Source organism: Portunus trituberculatus, chromosome 38 (assembly GCF_017591435.1).
Source record: "Portunus trituberculatus isolate SZX2019 chromosome 38, ASM1759143v1, whole genome shotgun sequence".
NCBI classification, from domain to species: Eukaryota; Metazoa; Arthropoda; class Malacostraca; order Decapoda; family Portunidae; genus Portunus; species Portunus trituberculatus.
In genome coordinates, this window is record NC_059292.1 from 26076543 (window position 1) to 26095165 (window position 18623).

General features: G+C 41.3%; 1 protein-coding gene across 4 annotated transcripts in view; it reads left to right on the forward strand.

Annotated features, from left to right (window-relative positions):
• The window catches only part of LOC123514651 (5-hydroxytryptamine receptor 1-like), a 456202-nt gene that overhangs the window by 385872 nt on the left and 51707 nt on the right, over positions 1-18623 (forward strand). For all 4 annotated transcript variants that reach the window (XM_045272671.1, XM_045272672.1, XM_045272673.1 and 1 more), the window contains one exon: positions 5702-5740. The gene's annotated coding sequence lies outside the window, so the exon portion shown is untranslated. The remainder of the gene's footprint in view (positions 1-5701; positions 5741-18623) is intronic.

Below are 18623 nucleotides of genomic sequence, written 5' to 3' on the forward strand. Positions count from 1 at the left end.
GGGAGGGTGGTTACGAGGGAGGAGGGTAGGGAAGGGAATGCAGGAAGATATGTGGGAGGAAAGGAGGCAGGATGTAGGTAAGGAGTAAAGGGAAAGATAAAAGAGAAGCAAAGGAGAGAAAAGGAGTGGATTGGCTGGGAGAGAGAGAGAGAGAGAGTGTGTGGTGGATAAGGAAAGCAAGAGATAAGAATCGGAATTTCAGTATGAAGGAAGGAAGATTGTTGGTTAAAAATGTGAAGAAATATTGTACAGGGTATATGAAGTCAAAATTATGTATACTTGGATTTTCTCTCTCTCTCTCTCTCTCTCTCTCTCTCTCTCTCTCTCTCTCTCTCTCTCTCTCTCTCTCTCTCTCTCTCTCTCTCTCTCTCTCTCTCTCTCTCTCTCTCTCTCTCTCTCTCTCTCTCTCTCTCTCTCTCTCTCTCTCTCTCTCTCTCTCTCTCTCTCTCTCTCTCTCTCTCTCTCTCTCTCTCTCTCTCTCTCTCTCTCTCTCTCTCTCTCTCTCTCTCTCTCTCTCTCTCTCTCTCTCTCTCTCTCTCGCTCTCTCTCTCTCTCTCTCTCTCTCTCTCTCTCTCTCTCTCTCTCTCTCTCTCTCTCTCTCTCTCTCTCTCTCTCTCTCTCTCTCTCTCTCTCTCTCTCTCTCTCTCTCTCTCTCTCTCTCTCTCTCTCTCTCTCTCTCTCTCTCTCTCTCTCTCTCTCTCTCTCTCTCTCTCTCTCTCTCTCTCTCTCTCTCTCTCTCTCTCTCTCTCTCTCTCTCTCTCTCTCTCTCTCTCTCTCTCTCTCTCTCTCTCTCTCTCTCTCTCTCTCTCTCTCTCTCTCTCTCTCTCTCTCTCTCTCTCTCTCTCTCTCTCTCTCTCTCTCTCTCTCTCTCTCTCTCTCTCTCTCTCTCTCTCTCTCTCTCTCTCTCTCTCTTTACGACTGTTTTCATAGTCCACAGAGATGACTGGACGCTTTCTCAAGATTGTTGTTCTTTTCGTAATGTAGAAAACTTAATAATCTGTCACTAAATGCACCTTTCAAAAAACCCGTGTAGCTTCACTTAGAGCCAATGTAGCGCTGGTGCTGAGAGAGAGTATTTCAGAATATGTTCTCTGGAGACACATCCACGACGACCAAAGACGAGGAACAGAGAGAGAAAATTTGAGTGAATGATCCCTGAGTCACCTCCTCTCCTCTAAGTAAAGCATTAGAGGGAGAAGATGGCAGTAGAAAGAACGAAAGAGAACGAGAGGCCTTGAAGGAGGAGGAAGGTGGATGGAGGTTGGAAAGTGAGGAGAGGAAGTGCTTCGTGTCTATTTTTCTACCCTCCAGAATTATCCTTGCAGGTGGCGGAGACTCAAAGCCTGACGGGCCTTCTCTAATATTGGATTCGTAGATATTCCTGGCTCGGGATGTGTTGATTGGGGAAGTGATAAAGTGGGCTCAGAGAGAGAGAGAGAGAGAGAGAGAGAGAGAGAGGGAAATGCATGCGCCTAGATAGAATTCAAGAAGGGAGACAAAAGGCCTTTTAAACTCGGTGCTTCTGAAACAAGGAGACGTGAAGGTGCATAACTAAGATAAGAGAGGAAGGGAAATATGTAACTTGCTGCGTGTGAAAGTTAGTGAGTTAACACCGTCCTGAAGAGAGAGAGAGAGAGAGAGAGAGAGAGAGAGAGAGAGAGAGAGAGTTTTGGCACAGTGACAAGAGCCATGCAACGTGTCATGCACTCCACCACATCTCCTGTCCTTTACCTCTCTCTCTCTCTCTCTCTCTCTCTCTCTCTCTCTCTCTCTCTCTCTCTCTCTCTCTCTCTCTCTCTCTCTCTCTCTCTCTCTCTCTCTCACCACCAAAACCATCACTTCCATCCATGTTCTTCCGTCACTAAAAGCCCCATCACCATTTTTATCTCCACCTTATCTATGTTCTCTCCCTTCATTGCTATTCCTGAATTCCTCATCACCACGCCTTATCATCACCATCACAACCATCTATTTCTTCACCATCTTCCTCCCGACCTTTCTTTTTTTTTTCTTCAGCCATTTCCCTTCCAAAACGTTGCCTTGAAATCCCTTTGATAGCATCGGCGGTGCTTCTTGGCTCGCCTACACACACACACACACACACACACACACACACACACACACACAGACGTCTAGAACCATCATGTAAATCTTCTTCTCAAAATTCAAACATACACAGGGTTGGTGGTTTCAGCAATGACGTAAGAGTGGAGTGTTAATGTTAGTTTATGTTTGTGTTTGTGTTTGTGTTTGTCTGCCCGTTGTTGTTGTTGTTGTTGTTGTTGTTGTTGTTGTTGTTGTTTTGCGCCTGGTCTTCTTTTTTTTTTCCTACTCGTTTCTTGTTCTTGTTCTTGTTCTTGTTTTTGTTTTTGTTCTTTTTTCTTCTTTTCTTCTTTTTTCTTCTTCTTTCTTTTCTTCTTCTTCTTCTTCTTCTTTATCATCATCATCATCATAATCAACATCATCATCATCATCATCATCATCATCATCATCATCATCATCGTCATCATCATCATCATCATCTTCATCATCATTATCTTCTTCTTCTTCTTCTTCTTCTTCTTCTTCTTCTTCTTCTTCTTCTTCTTCTTCTTCTTCTTCTTCTTCTTCTTCTTCTTCTTCTTCTTCTTCTTCTTCTTCTTCTTCTTCTTCTTCTTCTTCTTCTTCTTCTTCACTTCTTCTTCTTCTTCTTCTTCTTCTTCTTTTCTTCTTCTTCTTCTTCTTCTTCTTCTTCTTCTTCTTCTTCTTCTACCTTCTCCTCCTCCTTGCCACACGTGTCACCAAACATGCAACCCCAAAGCACCAACATTCGCAGCGTGAGTCAAGTAGAGATATGGAATCCTTTGGCACTTCTCTGGTATCTCTTTCTGTTCCCTAACAAAAGGAGGTGAAGAATTGAGGCGTCCGTGTTTGTCAGGAGCCTTTCTTCTCCGCATCATAATCACGGCAGAGAAAGGAAGGAAGAAGAAAGACTCATGATGTACCGTAGCTCTATTGTGAAAATGTGCTTGTCATCTCTTACTACCAGAGTATTGGGAGCAGCATAATATTAAGTTTTGTGTGGTTTGCGAGTGGTGGTTGGTAGGGGAGGGAATGTTAGAAGAAGAAGAAGAAGAGAAGGAGGAGGAGGAGGAGTATTAGAAGGAGGAGGAAGAAGAAGAAGAGTGGGAGAGGATAGCAAGTGAAGGAGGAAAATACTCGTAAAGTGGTATATTGTTTTATGTGTGCTCTCTCTCTCTCTCTCTCTCTCTCTCTCTCTCTCTCTCTCTCTCTCTCTCTCTCTCTCTCTCTCTCTCTCTCTCTCTCTCTCTCTTGTCTTCTTTCTTTCTCTTAGTCTATCATCTTTTTTTTTCTCTCCCGAGCAAGAGTTTTGTTGGTTCTGTTTCGTTCTTCCTTTCTTTCCTATATATCTTCTGTTTTTTTTTTTTTTTTTTTGTTCCTGGCAGTTTTTCTTCTTTCTATCGTCCTCCTTCTTTGTCTTTTTCTTCTCCATCTTCTGTCCTTTATTGCAGTTCTTTCTTAGTCTTCATTTTTCTTTATGTTATATCTCGTCCCACTTTTCTCATTCCTTTCACTGTTTTGTTGTCTTTTTTTTTTTTTTTTTTATTCATTGTACATATTCATGCTATACTTTTTTCCTTATATATGGAGATCAATTTCTTTTCACTTCTTTGTTTTCCTACATTTTTTTTCATAATTTTCTACTTTTTCCCTTCTATATTTCTTCCTGCTTTCCTTTATCTGACAGCTTTCCTTTCTTTTATCTGTGCTTTTCTCCTAACTCATTTTCCTGATTTTTTTTTCTCTTCTTCTTTCTTCCATATACATTTTTCACCTTCCCTCACATTTCGATATCCTTTTTTTCAGGTTTTACTTTTATACTACCATTTTCTTCTCGTTTCCCTCCATACCCTATTTTTTTTTTTTTTTTATCCTCTCCACCTTCCTTTAACTCCCAGATCATTCCTTCCTCACCACTTTTTCTCACAGTGTCCTTTAACCATCCTTCTCCTCTAGTCACACTCCATTCCTTTCCTACTACTGCGTCGTCACTTTGTCCCGTCCTCGTCCCCAGTAACCCGTGTGTCGTCGCCCCGCCTTTCACCACATGCATGTCCTTGGCTCTAACAAGATAGGTGATAAGACTCCAACCATGTCTTATTGCTACGACTCACCCGGGGACTTGTAGCACTTCCATCCCTTCAAGTGAGACCCGTATTTTGAAATGCTCTGCTCTCTCACTATTCAAAAGGCCAGATATAACTAGCACGGTTTTTTCAAGAGTGTTTCTCCTTTAGTGATGTGAAATTCGTGTTAATCTGTCACTAGAGCCAAAGAAGCACTCTTAAAACCACGTGTATCTTCAACTGTAGGTTATTGCTTCTCTTGGTCACTCGTAATGCCTCGCTCGACAAACTGCGCCTGGGCTGTGTTATGGATTTCGCCTCAGAACCAGACGTGGCCTTCAGACATCGGTGCAAGATTGGCAGTATTCCAGAACTCATAGAAAGGGAGAGAGAGAGAGAGAGAGAGAGAGAGAGAGAGAGAGAGAGAGAGAGAGACACACACACACACACACACACACACACACACACACACACACACACACACACACACACACACACACACATTGTCTTTCTCCATGGTCAATCTTCCTAATACGTAAAGAAAATGTCGATAATAACGCTATTTCAACCAGTAAAACTCAGAAGTGCACGACCGCTACAACTACAAATATTGCCAGAATTCTAAATATACCACCTACATCTGAAAATCTACTGAAGACCAACACATAAAGGATTTCGTAGCTTCCGTCACAGGTTGGACAAGTTGGGAACACAGCAAAAAAAATAAAATAAAATAAAATAAAACACACAAGGCGATTTTTCCTCTGTGTCAACGAATATCTGTAAACAATACACCATTTTCTTTCCCTGACTTTTCCTCCTTATTTTCGACAGCTGTCAGGTTGTTTTTCGCGGTGTTTACCCAAGAAATCCTTATGAGTGAATGTCTGAGGCTTCCTTTGGTACTGTGGCTGGGAAAAAAAGAGAACGGGACAAAAAAATAGCTTGGACAATCTTTGAAGTATTTTTTTTATTTAACTTAATTTTCTTTTTATTCATACCATGTGGGCTTTTCCCCCCCGCTAGGATACCCTTGCTCCGAGTGAGGAAGCCCAACCTACACTCGGACCGTGGACAGGATTCGAACCCGGGCACTTGGAGACCCCTCGGACCCCAAAGCACGCATGGCTCCACTGTACCACGGCGGCCCCCTTTAATATACTTGAGGGATAATTAGAGAAAGCGAGTGTTGTCCGTGGTTGTGTGTATGTGTATATCTACCTTTCTCTCTGTCTGTCTATCTATCTGTCTGTCTGCTTGTCTGTCTGCTGCGCTATAAAATTCATGAGTGTCAGGGCGTGGCAATCAGCTGTCTGACTGACCTGCCAAGCTACAGAGGTCAGGGGTCAGGGAGGGTCAAGGCCAGTCATCTCCTCCATCACTTTGTTCTCATCATTATTGTTATTATTATTATTATTATTATTATTATTATTATTATTATCATCATTATTATTATTATTATTATTATTATCATCCTCCTTACTACTACTACTACTACTACTACCAGTACTACTATGACTACCACTACATACTATTACATTCGCATACTAATACATCTTTCTCCTTCCCCACAGGTCTCGAGGTTACTGGTCTTCTTCTCTTCAGGTGTTCTGGTAAGCTGATCACTTGTCTCTTGTTTACTAAATGAGGAAACTAACACTGTCTCCTTCTGTTCCTCTGGTTAAGGCGAAGGGCAATCTATAAGGCCGAATGAAAAAAGACACATTATAGATTCCAATTTTTAAAGGGCATTATGATAAGTGTGGTGAAGCAGTTCATGAGTTAGGTTAAGTTAGTAGGTTAGGTTAAGTTAGGTTAGGTTAGTTGATGTCATTTGGGAGGTACAGAAGAAGGCAGGCAGCTTCATTATCGGCCAAATGCATGTCTTTACTGTTCTTTTGGGGGTTTGTTTTATCTTTTGGCTTATTGATGATACATAACGGCAGAGATAGATAGATAGATAGATAGATAGATAGATAGATAAATGTATAGATAGATAGATAGATAGATAGATAGATAGATAGATAGATAGATAGATAGATAGAGAGAGAGAGAGAGAGAGAGAGAGAGAGAGAGAGAGAGAGAGAGAGAGAGAGAGAGATAATGTTCCTTCCTCCAAACTGAAATTCTGAAACCTTGGAAGGAATCGAGTCAGTCTTCATGTCGAGTGTCTCTTTCTTCCTTTTAACCTTTCTCATGTTTTTTTTTTTTCGTTCAAAGCTCATTATTTTTCTTCTTGAATTCTTCCGTTTTCTTTTTCTTTCATCCTTTTCTTTTTTTTACGATATTCTTTTCCATCTCCCCGTCGACACTTTTCTGCTTTTCTTTATTTCCATTGCTCATTTTGTCATAATTTTTGTTTTTCCTGTCTTGTCAGTTGTCTTTCCACGTCCCTCTGTCTTAGTTTGTCTTCCTTTCTGTCTGTCTGTCTGTCTGTCTGTTTGTTTTTTCATGTGTTGTCTTCTTCTTATATTTCTTTTCTTTTCCTTCTTCTGTTTCTTTTTCTTACTTTTTTTCTTCTTTTTTCTTTGCTTTTGTGCTGCTCTATTTAATTAGCATCTTGTTATTCTCTCTCTCTCTCTCTCTCTCTCTCTCTCTCTCTCTCTCTCTCTCTCTCTCTCTCTCTCTCTCTCTCTCTCTCTCTCTCTCTCTCTCTCTCTCTCTCTCTCTCTCTCACCCTTGCAGACATACCACAGCTATGTCCACGTCTCCTCTCCATCCTACACCCTATAATTTTCCTCCGCTGCTCCACGCCCATTTCTATTTTTATCTCCCTTATCTTTCACTCTCCTACACTACACACCTCCTTTTATCCTCTTGTCTTCCTCCTTACTTCTCTTCGCACCATGTCCTCTCTTCTCCTCCACCTCCTCAACCTCCTCCATCGTGTGCGGTACGAGGGAGGAACAGCCTGTCAGTCTTCATTAGCAGACGGGAGTATAGACTTTCGACACTCTACTATTGGTCAAAAGAGGCTCCGTGAACTGGCAAAACATAAGTGACGATGAGGAGCGTGGCCGGGAGGTGAGAGGGGATGAGAGAGGGGAGGTTGAAAGGGTGATAGGATGGTTGGGTGGATAGTAGGGATGGGAGGGTAAGGAGATGAAGGTAAAGGTGATGATATAATGGATGGGAGGGATAATGGAATGAAGGGAAGCTAAGAAGGGATGGAGTGTAAAGAGAGTGAAGAGAGTGATGCCACGCTGTCTCTCCTCCTCTTCTTCCTCCTCCTCCTCCTCCTCCTCCTCCCTTTGCTTCTTTCCTCCATCACTCTCACCACAATTAATTTTCTCATTGATAGTGGAAGATATGATTACCTGCACTGCGCTATTCACACTCGCCAGATACCTGTGCATTTCTATTCAAGGTTTGATTTGATAAGATATTTCGAGATTTGGGTGGAATGTAGGGCAGTGTTGTTACCATCTTCTCATCCTTCATTAGTTTGTCTGTCTGTTCCGTCTGAAGAAGGTTGATCTAATTTCCATGATTGATCCATTAGTTTTGCCGGTAGTCTGTCCGTTGGTCTCCACATGTGAGCCACTAAGGTAGACGTGACAAGTGACAGATGTATTTTTTCTATTAACACTAAGGAGTCACTAGAATCGTAAAGACGGTGATGGGAAGTGATGGTTGAAAGTCGAGGCCGTAATGGGAATGCCTGGAACGATGGATCATGAAAGGCGGCTCGAGATGGGGAGCTGTGATGTGGAATTGATCAGTACTCGTGGCAAGTGATGGTCGCTGATAGGGGAGGAGATGCGGTTTAGTGTGAAATGCTTGGAGTGATGGGCAGTGAGAGGTGATGGCGTCGTGTAATGGGAACGTGAAGTGGAAATGATGGTCAGTAATGTTGTGCAGGCGAGGTGTAATGAGAAGTAATGAAAGGCATGATTGAGAGTGCGTGGAAGTGATGGGAGGAGAATGAGATGCTGTTCACCTGTCTCCACCTGCTTCCCACAATACTCACTTAACAAGCCAACTAATTCATCTTAGATAAAATAAATTGGAGCCTGTAATTGTTTCGGGGTTTACGTGCTTCAATTTCATTTTGTAGAAAGAAATGCAGCAAAATAATGAAACATGGGTTACTTTTTTCTCTCTCTCTCTCTCTCTCTCTCTCTCTCTCTCTCTCTCTCTCTCTCTCTCTCTCTCTCTCTCTCACGAACACGCTAGTCGAGATGCAAAATAATAAATGATAATACTTCTTCTCTATCCTGTGTAATCTTCCTCTCCATCTATCTTTTTATACAATTAACTGTTTGTAATAATACTTCTATAGAAAATAAACTCACATCCACTAAAGACAACACCACGAATATAACTCTTTCTAGAAACCACTTGGATACCACCACCAGCACAGACACACACTAAGAACCTTCTCTCTATGTATATATACATTGACAATAATGAAAATAACCGTCTTTTTTTTTTCCTGTAACTCATAACTACCAACAGCGAGGTCAAACAGAGACTAAAGTAAATAAGTATAAACGATGAATATACGTTAACTGGTGGTGGTCTGAAATCTGCCAACTTGTAAACGTGAACTGTGAACGTGTTAAGTTTGTTGGGAGTCACGTCATGTACAGGCGCTGCTCCTCGGTGTAACTAGAGTTGAATAATAGACCATGGGTGTAACTATATCGAGCTTAAACACGATCTCTCAACGTTGCTTTGTTGTTAGTCAGCCTCATTGTGCCTCGCTTAATAGTAATGTCCAGGTTGAATCGAGGCTCATCTGCAAATGCTATTGTTGAGGGCGCAGCAATATCATAATATACATTACGAACGCTATTATTATTTTTCTCTCTCTTTGTTTATACCACGCGCTGCCCTGCCAGACGTGTGTGTGTGTGTGTGTGTGTGTGTGTGTGTGTGTGTGTGTGTGTGTGTGTGTGTGTGTGTGTGTGTGTGTATGCTCTGTTGTGTTTTGTGCGTTATATTTCGATTTGTATATCATGTTCATCTTATAATTCCATATCTTTACTTGTAATCTTAAGTCAATAAATGATCTACCTACCTATCTCTCTCTCTCTCTCTCTCTCTCTCTCTCTCTCTCTCTCTCTCTCTCTCTCTCTCTCTCTCTCTCTTCTCTATCAGTCTGTGTACTTAGATACGTATCCATTTATCTATATGTATGTCTGTTGGTTCGTGTGTGTGTGTGTGTGTGTGTGTGTGTGTGTGTGTGTGTGTGTGTGTGTGTGTGTGTGTTGTGTGGGTGAACGGGTTCTCATCAGCAAACCAGACTGCGGCACGCTCGCCAGCTGCTGTTATCCTGGCGACGTTCCAGTTTGAAGGAAGCTTTCCATGAGATTTCCTTTTTTTCTCTCTCTCTCTCCTCTGTGTGCGCACCATCTGTATTTTTAAAGCCCTCGATATAGAGACGTTGTTTTCTCTTTTTCAGTTGAATGGTGATGGCGTGTTGATTTTAAGGGTGTTGTGTTTCACTCCCTATACTATCTGACCAAATGGTTTCATGACTACCTAATTCACTGGCTACGTGTTTCCCTGACTCCCTGACTTATTGGTTCTCTGACTACCTATCTCCTGTCACTATTATCATTGTTTAGAATCGCTTTGCATTTTACGCTGAATAAAATCTTGAGAAGAAATCGGGTCTCGAATAGAGTAATAAGAGACTGCGATAGAATGAGTAACAGGAAGTCAATGGGTCTGAAAAACGGAGACAATTTCAAAGGGGAGGATGATAATGTGACTAGATTGGTATAACTTTCATACAGGGACTGACTGCCACGAATAGGTCTGATGGCTTCTTGTAGCTTACCTTATTTTCTTTTTCTCTTATGCTCTTAGGTGCCCGCTGTCACTCAAGTCATGGAGTGTCCCGATGATGTCCACTGCTGTCACAATGTCTTTTTTTTTTTCGTGACAGAATTATTATTTTCCTCCTTTATGTTTCATGTAAAATTTGAAAAAAAAAAAATGTTATATAAAATATTGAAGTGAAACCTTTTTCCTTTTGAATAATGATATGATCAACAGGCGGTGAAATATTTCTATAAATTCTTAACATCACTGATAGTCTTACGAAAGACATCTTGATTAGTGGTCGTAGAGACTCTAAGGGTAAATATGAGGTCTTCTATAGACACCACTTACTGTTTAATATATCTCACTTTGCTGTAACAAAATATCATGTAAAAAATGCCATTCATGAAAAAAATAAGAATTCACGAGTAATAAGAGTAGTTTCCAGGAACGTCCAGGACACAATTACACTGCACGTGGGTCCCAAAAGTGCCGCGCCTCGCCGCCTTTGAGCCACCAGCAATCCAGCACACCGCACCACCGCTAAAGTGTGAGGGACGTGCACATCAAGGAACTGCACGAGAAAAAAAAAATGAAATGCTCTCTCCAGATAAAGGATCCCGCCCAACACACACACACACACACACACACACACACACACACACACACACACACACACACACACACACACACACACACACACACACACACACACACACACACACACACACACACACACACACACACACACACACACACACACACACACACACACACACACACACACACACACACACACACACACACACACACACACACACACACACACACACACACATCTGTATACGCCTCCTACCATATGGCGGCAGCAACAGTTTCTCTGGGTGGAGGTGGGAAAGGCGAGTCACAGCGATGATATGTAGAAGCCATGGATGTGTGAGAGAAGTGTTATCAGGATACTAAATACAAAATATTGTGACGTTCACTCAGGGGAACGAAGCAGGACCTGCTCGATCACTCTTGTCTGATAATTTTTTATATTCATAGTGCAGAAAATTTTAATGGAACAATAAACACCTTCAATTAATAAGAAATAATATACACAAGAAGAGATCTCGAACAATTAAGAGAAGTGGCACAACATAGGAGGGAACCGGTTTTCTTTATAATTTTGTTAGCAAGAGTTAATTGCAATGTAATGTTATTTGTGGAGGAGGAGATTACTTCATTAGCGTTGTCAGGACGACAAATTAATCTTTTTTCACGCCACAGTAGCGAGGAAAAGAAGCTGAGTGAGAACACAATGATTAGAGTCAAATATTTGGCAGTGGTGGGAAAGCAGTGAACCTCTTGGCACCCAGTGACAGTACTTGGCTTGTTGCCTCACTGACTTGTAGTGGACGAGTGCACATACGAAAATAGTAAATACAGACAGTAAAAGGTTTAAACCGTTTGATGTCTCCCTTGGCTTTCACTAGTTATATACTAAACTTGCATCAACCATTACAAATTAATTTGCATAGCAGTCAGAAGGATATAAATAAAGCCTTAATTATAAATCAATGATGATGGTAACATGTCTGTACGCTTTTTGTTCTCTTGGAGGTGCAACAAGGACGAGAAAACAACAAGAATCTTCGTGTGCGCATGAATGAAATATAAACAGAGAATGAAGACATCACAACAGGCAGCTTACCCGCCGAGGGAGTCACACACGGCAACAAAAAATCGCGAGGGAGAGAGGTGGAGAACTGGAGGAATGTCAGAAGAGGCGGGACAGTGGACAGTTAGACAGCTGCCTCGTGAATCATGAACGACACATCAAGTCTCGCCAAGTCACAGAGACAAAGCTCACTGGACTCTTGGTGTCGTGGGGGTACATGGAGGAGGAGCAGAGGTGGTTATGAGTGTTGTGGTGGTTTATCTCCTTCAATAAAGATGCACTCACTGATTCATCTTGAATTAGACTATCTCATGAACGCGTCACCTTTCAGTTTGCCTCTTTTAATGGCAGGAATGAAGCATGGAGCGGCGCTGAGGTAAGATGGACAGAGAAAGGAAGTCAAGCCCACGCACAACGACAGAAATGGAGCTAAAGAAAATGTGAAAAAATAAGACTGCAGAAATGAATAAAAAAAAATGGAGAGGAAGTGAGGGGAAAAGATGAGGGAAGTGTTGCAGAACGAAGAAAAATATAAGATACAAAGATAAAGACAGAGATGGAGACGGAAGGGAGACAGAGACACAGGACAAGAAAAAAGATACTCACATAAGGAAACAAAGAAATGCAAGAAAGAATTGAAGCCATTGAAAGAAGATTAACACAGGATAGAATGAAAAGCTTTGAAAGAAAAAAATTGAAAAAGTAAAACAAAATAATAAACAAGAAAATGAAAAATGCCAATGGAAAACAGAAAAAAAAACTGCAAAGGGTACAAACCAAAAAGAGAAAGAAGAAGACAGAGAGATCGAATGGAAGAAAAGGGTCCGAGGATGGAGAGTGTGAGCGGTTATCTGAAAGAGGCGCTGCTGCAGGGAAAGAAAAGAGAGTCTACAGAAAACCAATTTGTCAGACGTGTGTTCTATGGTGCGGGTTGTTGATTCTCAATTGTATCCAGAGAGAGAGAGAGAGAGAGAGACTAGACAACCTCCCCAAAGACACACAACATGATGACTATTGACATTGTTAATTAAGAGAGTCAAGCCTATTAATGTATCTTTGTAATTGGCTGCTTCTCGTTCCTCAAGATAACAGGAGGAGGAGGAAGAGGAGGAGGAAGAGGAGAAGTAGGAGTAGGAGTAGAAGTAGAAGAAGAACAACAACTACATCAACAAGAAGGACAAGAAAATCAAGAACAAGAAGAAAAATGTTATGAAAAATACCAATAAGAAGAGCATAAGGAAAAATGCAAGACAAAGAAGAGGAAGACAATACGGAGACACAAGAAAATAAAAGAGTTGAAGAAAATTTATAGAATTAACGTACAAAAAGGAAAAAGAAAGAAAAAAAATACAACAGCATCAGTAACATCATAAGCGAGAAAAGGAGGAAGAAGAGGAGGAGGAAGAGTAAGAAAATGAAAGAAAGAGAAGAAGTAGAAGGAAAATAGGAAAAGAGTAGAAATAAGTGGAAGAGGAAGGGAAAGAGAAGCAAGAGGCGATTAGAAAAAGAATGAGAATGGAGGGAAAAGGAAAAAAAAAAATTGAAACAAGTGGAAGAGGAAGGGAAAGAGAAGCAAGAGGGGATTAGCCATGAGTAATGTGTACCGGCAATGCAATGAAAATAAACGACCGTATAATAAGAATGGAGTGGAGCGTGTATTTGGTGAGTTTCCCTGTTTGATGTCCTTTTGTTCTTTTTGCGACATGATCCTGGTTAAGCTATTTATTTACATTCCCCTTCTTTTCTTTCTTAATATAAACTTGTGTATATCTGTCTTAATATCACTGGGTGTCTGTCCGTCTTTCTGTATGTTTGGCAGTCTCTCTCTCTCTCTCTCTCTCTCTCTCTCTCTCTCTCTCTCTCTCTCTCTCTCTCTCTCTCTCTCTCTCTCTCTCTCTCTCTCTCTCTCTCTCTCTCTCTCTCTCTCTCTCTCTCTCTCTCTCTCTCTCTCTCTCTCTCTCTCTCTCTCTCTCTCTCTCTCTCTCTCTCTCTCTCTCTCTCTCTCTCTCTCTCTCTCTCTCTCTCTCTCTCTCTCTCTCTCTCTCTCTCTCTCTCTCTCTCTCTCTCTCTCTCTCTCTCTCTCTCTCTCTCTCTCTCTCTCTCTCTCTCTCTGTCAGGTAGCGAGCAACATGAACCGACCATCCCTTTCTCATTTCCAGCTAAATCCAATTGCCCGCCTCCTCAGTGTCTCCGGGAGTGTGTGACAGCCTTGCGCCGCGTCTCTGGGGCTCTCAGTGTCTCGATGATGTTGTCCTCCTGAGAAATTATCCGCTGCAGAATTCGCTTTCCTTGAGTGTCTCTGTGATAAGTGCTTTGCAACTTCCTCATGATGAATTTACATGGAGGCACCTTACGTCCCAGAGGCGAGGGGTCACCTGTGAGGGGCATCTGTGCAGTGGTTATGTTGCCTTGTGTGTACTGATCTTGAAACGGGCGGTGTGTGGATGGTTGTTTATCTGCGATGAGATGATATGTTGTAATGAGTATTCTAAAGCTTTAATCAAAGGAGTTTTTAGTTATTCTATTATTTTGGAGGGAAGGAAACGATGCCTTGGATGTTAAGAAGACAAAGGAAATTGCGTCATGTTTTATACTATTATCTATTCATTAATAAGAATAGAAAAGTGTGCTATCCAATTATGTGCGAAATAAGAAATACACAACGATTATACATATTTATTCACCAGCTTTGTATTTTACGATGCAAAGCAGGTTTACCAGAATATTGGAGACAGATTAAAGTTGTATCTGACTTTATTGCGACCTTGATATCGGAGTAAGCAGAGAAGAACTAAAGGATGAAGCAACACCAATATATGAAATAATAACTCAAACAGAGAGTATAGATCCATGCTGGGACTCCCCAAAGCCATGAAGCCTACGTAATAAAAAAAGATGTAGGCTTCATTCAGAAAGAAAACAGATAAACTGAACGCGGAAATGCCTCAGACCGGAAGAGAAAAATGAAATTGGCTTTAACGCTCACAGCAAGACTAAACAAAGTGGTAATTGCATATGCATTGGCACACATTTTAACGCGGTGATCGCCAGAGGCTGAAATACAGAGTGGGTTGAACTCTTAGGGCATGGAAAATAGGAAATCCTTTCTAGGTAATAATAATGTATAACATTCAAATCTCTCTCTCTCTCTCTCTCTCTCTCTCTCTCTCTCTCTCTCTCTCTCTCTCTCTCTCTCTCTCTCTCTCTCTCTGTTACTCTTCAAAACAGTTTTTCATTTTCCTCAGTGCTTTTCGCAATACTTGATGTGTGACACACAGAGTGTATTGCTTAATGAATCGAACAGTGGTGAGCTATGAACACCTTCAATGGAAATTATTTTCTCTGTGTCTGATTCCTGACGAAATGGTGACTTTGTGGTTTCACCGAAACATCAATGATTTGTGATGGAAGAGCGCGTAATGTTATCAAGAATTTCAAAGCTACCAGTATTAAACAAATTAATGTAAATTTTAGTTTAAGAGTGAATTATATTTCGAGGTGGAAGTGCACGCGCTCAAACACACACACACACACACACACACACACACACACACACACACACACACACACACACACACACACACCTATAAAATATGAACAGCAATTATACATCATAAATGGTTTAACCAAGATCAAAAGCAGTAAAGTTATGATATGATCACTTCTTTTCTGAGGCTCAGGCCGTCCCTCTGTACTCCATTCGACCCGAGTTTCATTCAAAGATTCACGACTGAGTGGTGCGTTCCAAGGCATTACAAGTCTTCCTCGCTGATGAGACTTGGTATTCCTCCTTCGACTCATCATTCCTGTTTGTTGACCACTCCGAATGGACACGATTTCTGTTGTATAGTGGGAGAATATACCTCTTAATTCTTCGGTTCAAAAGCAGGAATACAATAACAATATGGTACTCAGTCAATAATTGGCGTGCCCTGTGCTATAACTGTCACTCCTCCTTGGCTCTGGACACACGTCTTGAAAACATACATATCTGGTTTACTGTATGAAAAACTTGCTATTAATAATGTCAACACTAATATTCTGCAAATTAGCGGATAAGCATTTTATCTTGATGGAGAAAGAATAGCACACCTGATCAGTAGATGTAGTCAGTGTAGTCATCGACCTTGTTAGTGACATAGTTAGTGCCTTTTCTAGACACTTTAAAGACCTTATTATAAGTTACAAGCTGTTTTTTGCCAAGTGGAACGAGTGGAGAATAAAAAAAAAAAAATACAGGTAAGCCTCGTCTTACATACGCTATTGATCTTAATGAAGCAAATGAAATTATCAGAAAATAACCACTTTCTATGATCACATGAAGGAAAAGTGCAAATCGAACTCCAAAACTAAGTGGGATATTACAGCAAGCCTCTCCCATTACTGCAAAGTGGAAAAGTGGCATGTGTGTGATGAAGTGCCATCACAACGGCAACATGTAATGAAGAGCGGCCGCCCACCCTGAAAGCCTTCCAATAAAACAGTTGTAACAAATGAAACACGAATCTAAAGCGTCAAAAAGTTGTGACAGCTAATCTCGGGAGCCGTGATGGATGACGAATAAGTTGAATGATAGTAGCAATAACCAGATAGGATTAGAAAATATGGCGAAATACAGGAGAATGTAAGGACACAAAGGCCAGAAGAAAGAGTAGGACAACTTAAGAAGAGCGAAATGAATCAAAGTGATGAGATATTGAGAGAGAGAGAGAGAGAGAGAGAGAGAGAGAGAGAGAGAGAGAGAGAGAGAGAGAGAGAGAGAGAGAGAGAGAGAGAGAGTTTAGATGATGTTCATTTAAATAGACTAGTATTGCATAGAATATTAATGGAAGATATTGTAAGTTAACTATTGTGGATAAAGGGAGCCAAGAGTAGGAAGATCACTCAAGCGATATTAGATAACAATGCAGTTCTGTGAATTAAACTGAGACAGACGAACATAACAGGAATTAATGAGAGCAGATGTTGGGAAATGCTTCTGTCATGGAGTTAAGAATCTTATCGTATTAACCGATAATTTTGTGTTGGATTGAACTAAGGGATATATTTAGAAAGGGTATACTGTGCAATGATACACACTGAAATGGACAAATATTCAGTGATTAATCGAGAATATTGTGAAATTCCTTTACCTTTTAGTGTTAAGAATATTTTTCTATTGATGGATGCCTTTGAGTTGAGATGGACGAGGTACCAATAAAAGTGACAGTCTGACAGATATTCCTCGGCGGAGAAGTGATGTTATTAAAGCAATGGCACTGTTCATATTTCTCCTTTTTTCTACTTAAGAGGGATTCAGGTCAAGAACTGCAGACACACACACACACACACACACACACACACACACACACACACACACACACACAGAGAGACCCTCCTAACGAGTAAAGTCGGAAAGATCATCCAAAATTAGTGAAGTATCTTGAAAAGCCCATATTTAAACAATCCAAACCACAGATAAGGGAAAATAAAGAAGCCAGGGAGTTCCAGAGCTTTCCAGTCAATTAAACCTCTTGTAATCCATTCCACTACTTAGCTTCTCACTTTGTCTCAGCTCCTTTAATGCTCCCACAGTGCCTCAGTTCCAGTTCTGTAAGGAAATAGCACATCACAGGGTTTAAAATTAAGAATGATCCGTAAAACAAAATGGGAGTCAGTGAGGTAACTTAATTGGATCCTGGTGGTACCTAACGACCAGTGACGCACCAGATTGTGTGTGTGTGTGTGTGTGTGTGTGTGTGTGTGTGTGTGTGTGTGTGTGTGTGTGTGTGTGTGTGTGTGTGTGTTAATCAGCAGGTATGAATGATTCCATATCTCTCGATGCATCTAGAATTATACATGAGAGAGAGAGAGAGAGAGAGAGAGAGAGAGAGAGAGAGAGAGAGAGAGAGAGAGAGAGAGAGAGAGAGAGAGAGAGAGAGAGAGAGAGAGAGAGAGAGAGAGAGAGAGAGAGAGAGAGAGAGAGAGAGAGAGAGAGAGAGAGAATTAAAATGCCCAACACAATCTTCTCATTTTCTCAGATTTGCTCAAGATATTTGCAACAGTTTTCATAGCAAGAGTCTAAATTCTCTCCTTTCTCTTATCTTTTATTCTTTTACGCTTGCATATCATGAAGATTGCTTCCATCTTGTCATACATCAGGTACACACACACACACACACACACACACACACACACACACACACATGGAGAAAGAGAGAGAGAGAGAGAGAGAGAGAGAATCTCTCTCTCTCTCTCTCTCTCTCTCTCTCTCTCTCTCTCTCTCTCTCTCTCTCTCTCTCTCTCTCTCTCTCTCTCTCTCTCTCTCTCTCTCTCTCTCTCTCTCTCTCTCTCTCTCTCTCTCTCTCTCTCTCTCTCTCTCTCTCTCTCTCTCTCTCTCTCTCTCTCTCTCTCTCTCTCTCTCTCTCTCTCTCTCTCTCTCTCTCTCTCTCTCTCTCTCTCTCTCTCTCTCTCTCTCTCTCTCTCTCTCTCTCTCTCTCTCTCTTTTGACAGTTGAAAATCGTAGCCAAATGTAACCTATTCTCTTTCTTCCTCCTCATGTTCCTCCTCCTTCTCTTCCTCCTCCTCCTCCTCCTCCTCCTCCTCCTCCTCCTCCTCCTCCTCCTCTTCCTCTTTCTCCTCCTCCTCTTCCTCCTCCTCCTCCTCCTCCTGCAATAAGTTAAAGGTTAGGCTGACAGGAGGTGATATCGGATGGAGCTCATTCAAGGGTGACGCTGAGCACACACTCCATTAAGAATCAACCCATAATTATTGTTCCTGTGTCATCTGTTTCCTCACTCACCCACCTCTCCCGCCTCACCCTCCACTTCCTCCACCCCTTCCTCCACGCTCTCACCACATCCATCACTCTATCTTTGTTATTTGCACCATTTCTTCCTATATTTTCATGTTTTTTTTTCCATAAGTGTCTCATTTTTCTATAATTTTTGTCTTTTCTTTTATTTCGTGGTTTTTTTTTACTTTGTCTCTCCTGGTTTCCTCATTCTATCTTTGTTATTTTCACAGCTATGATTTATTTTCACTGTTTTTCTTTGTATTTGTTATGTATCTGTCAATTTCTT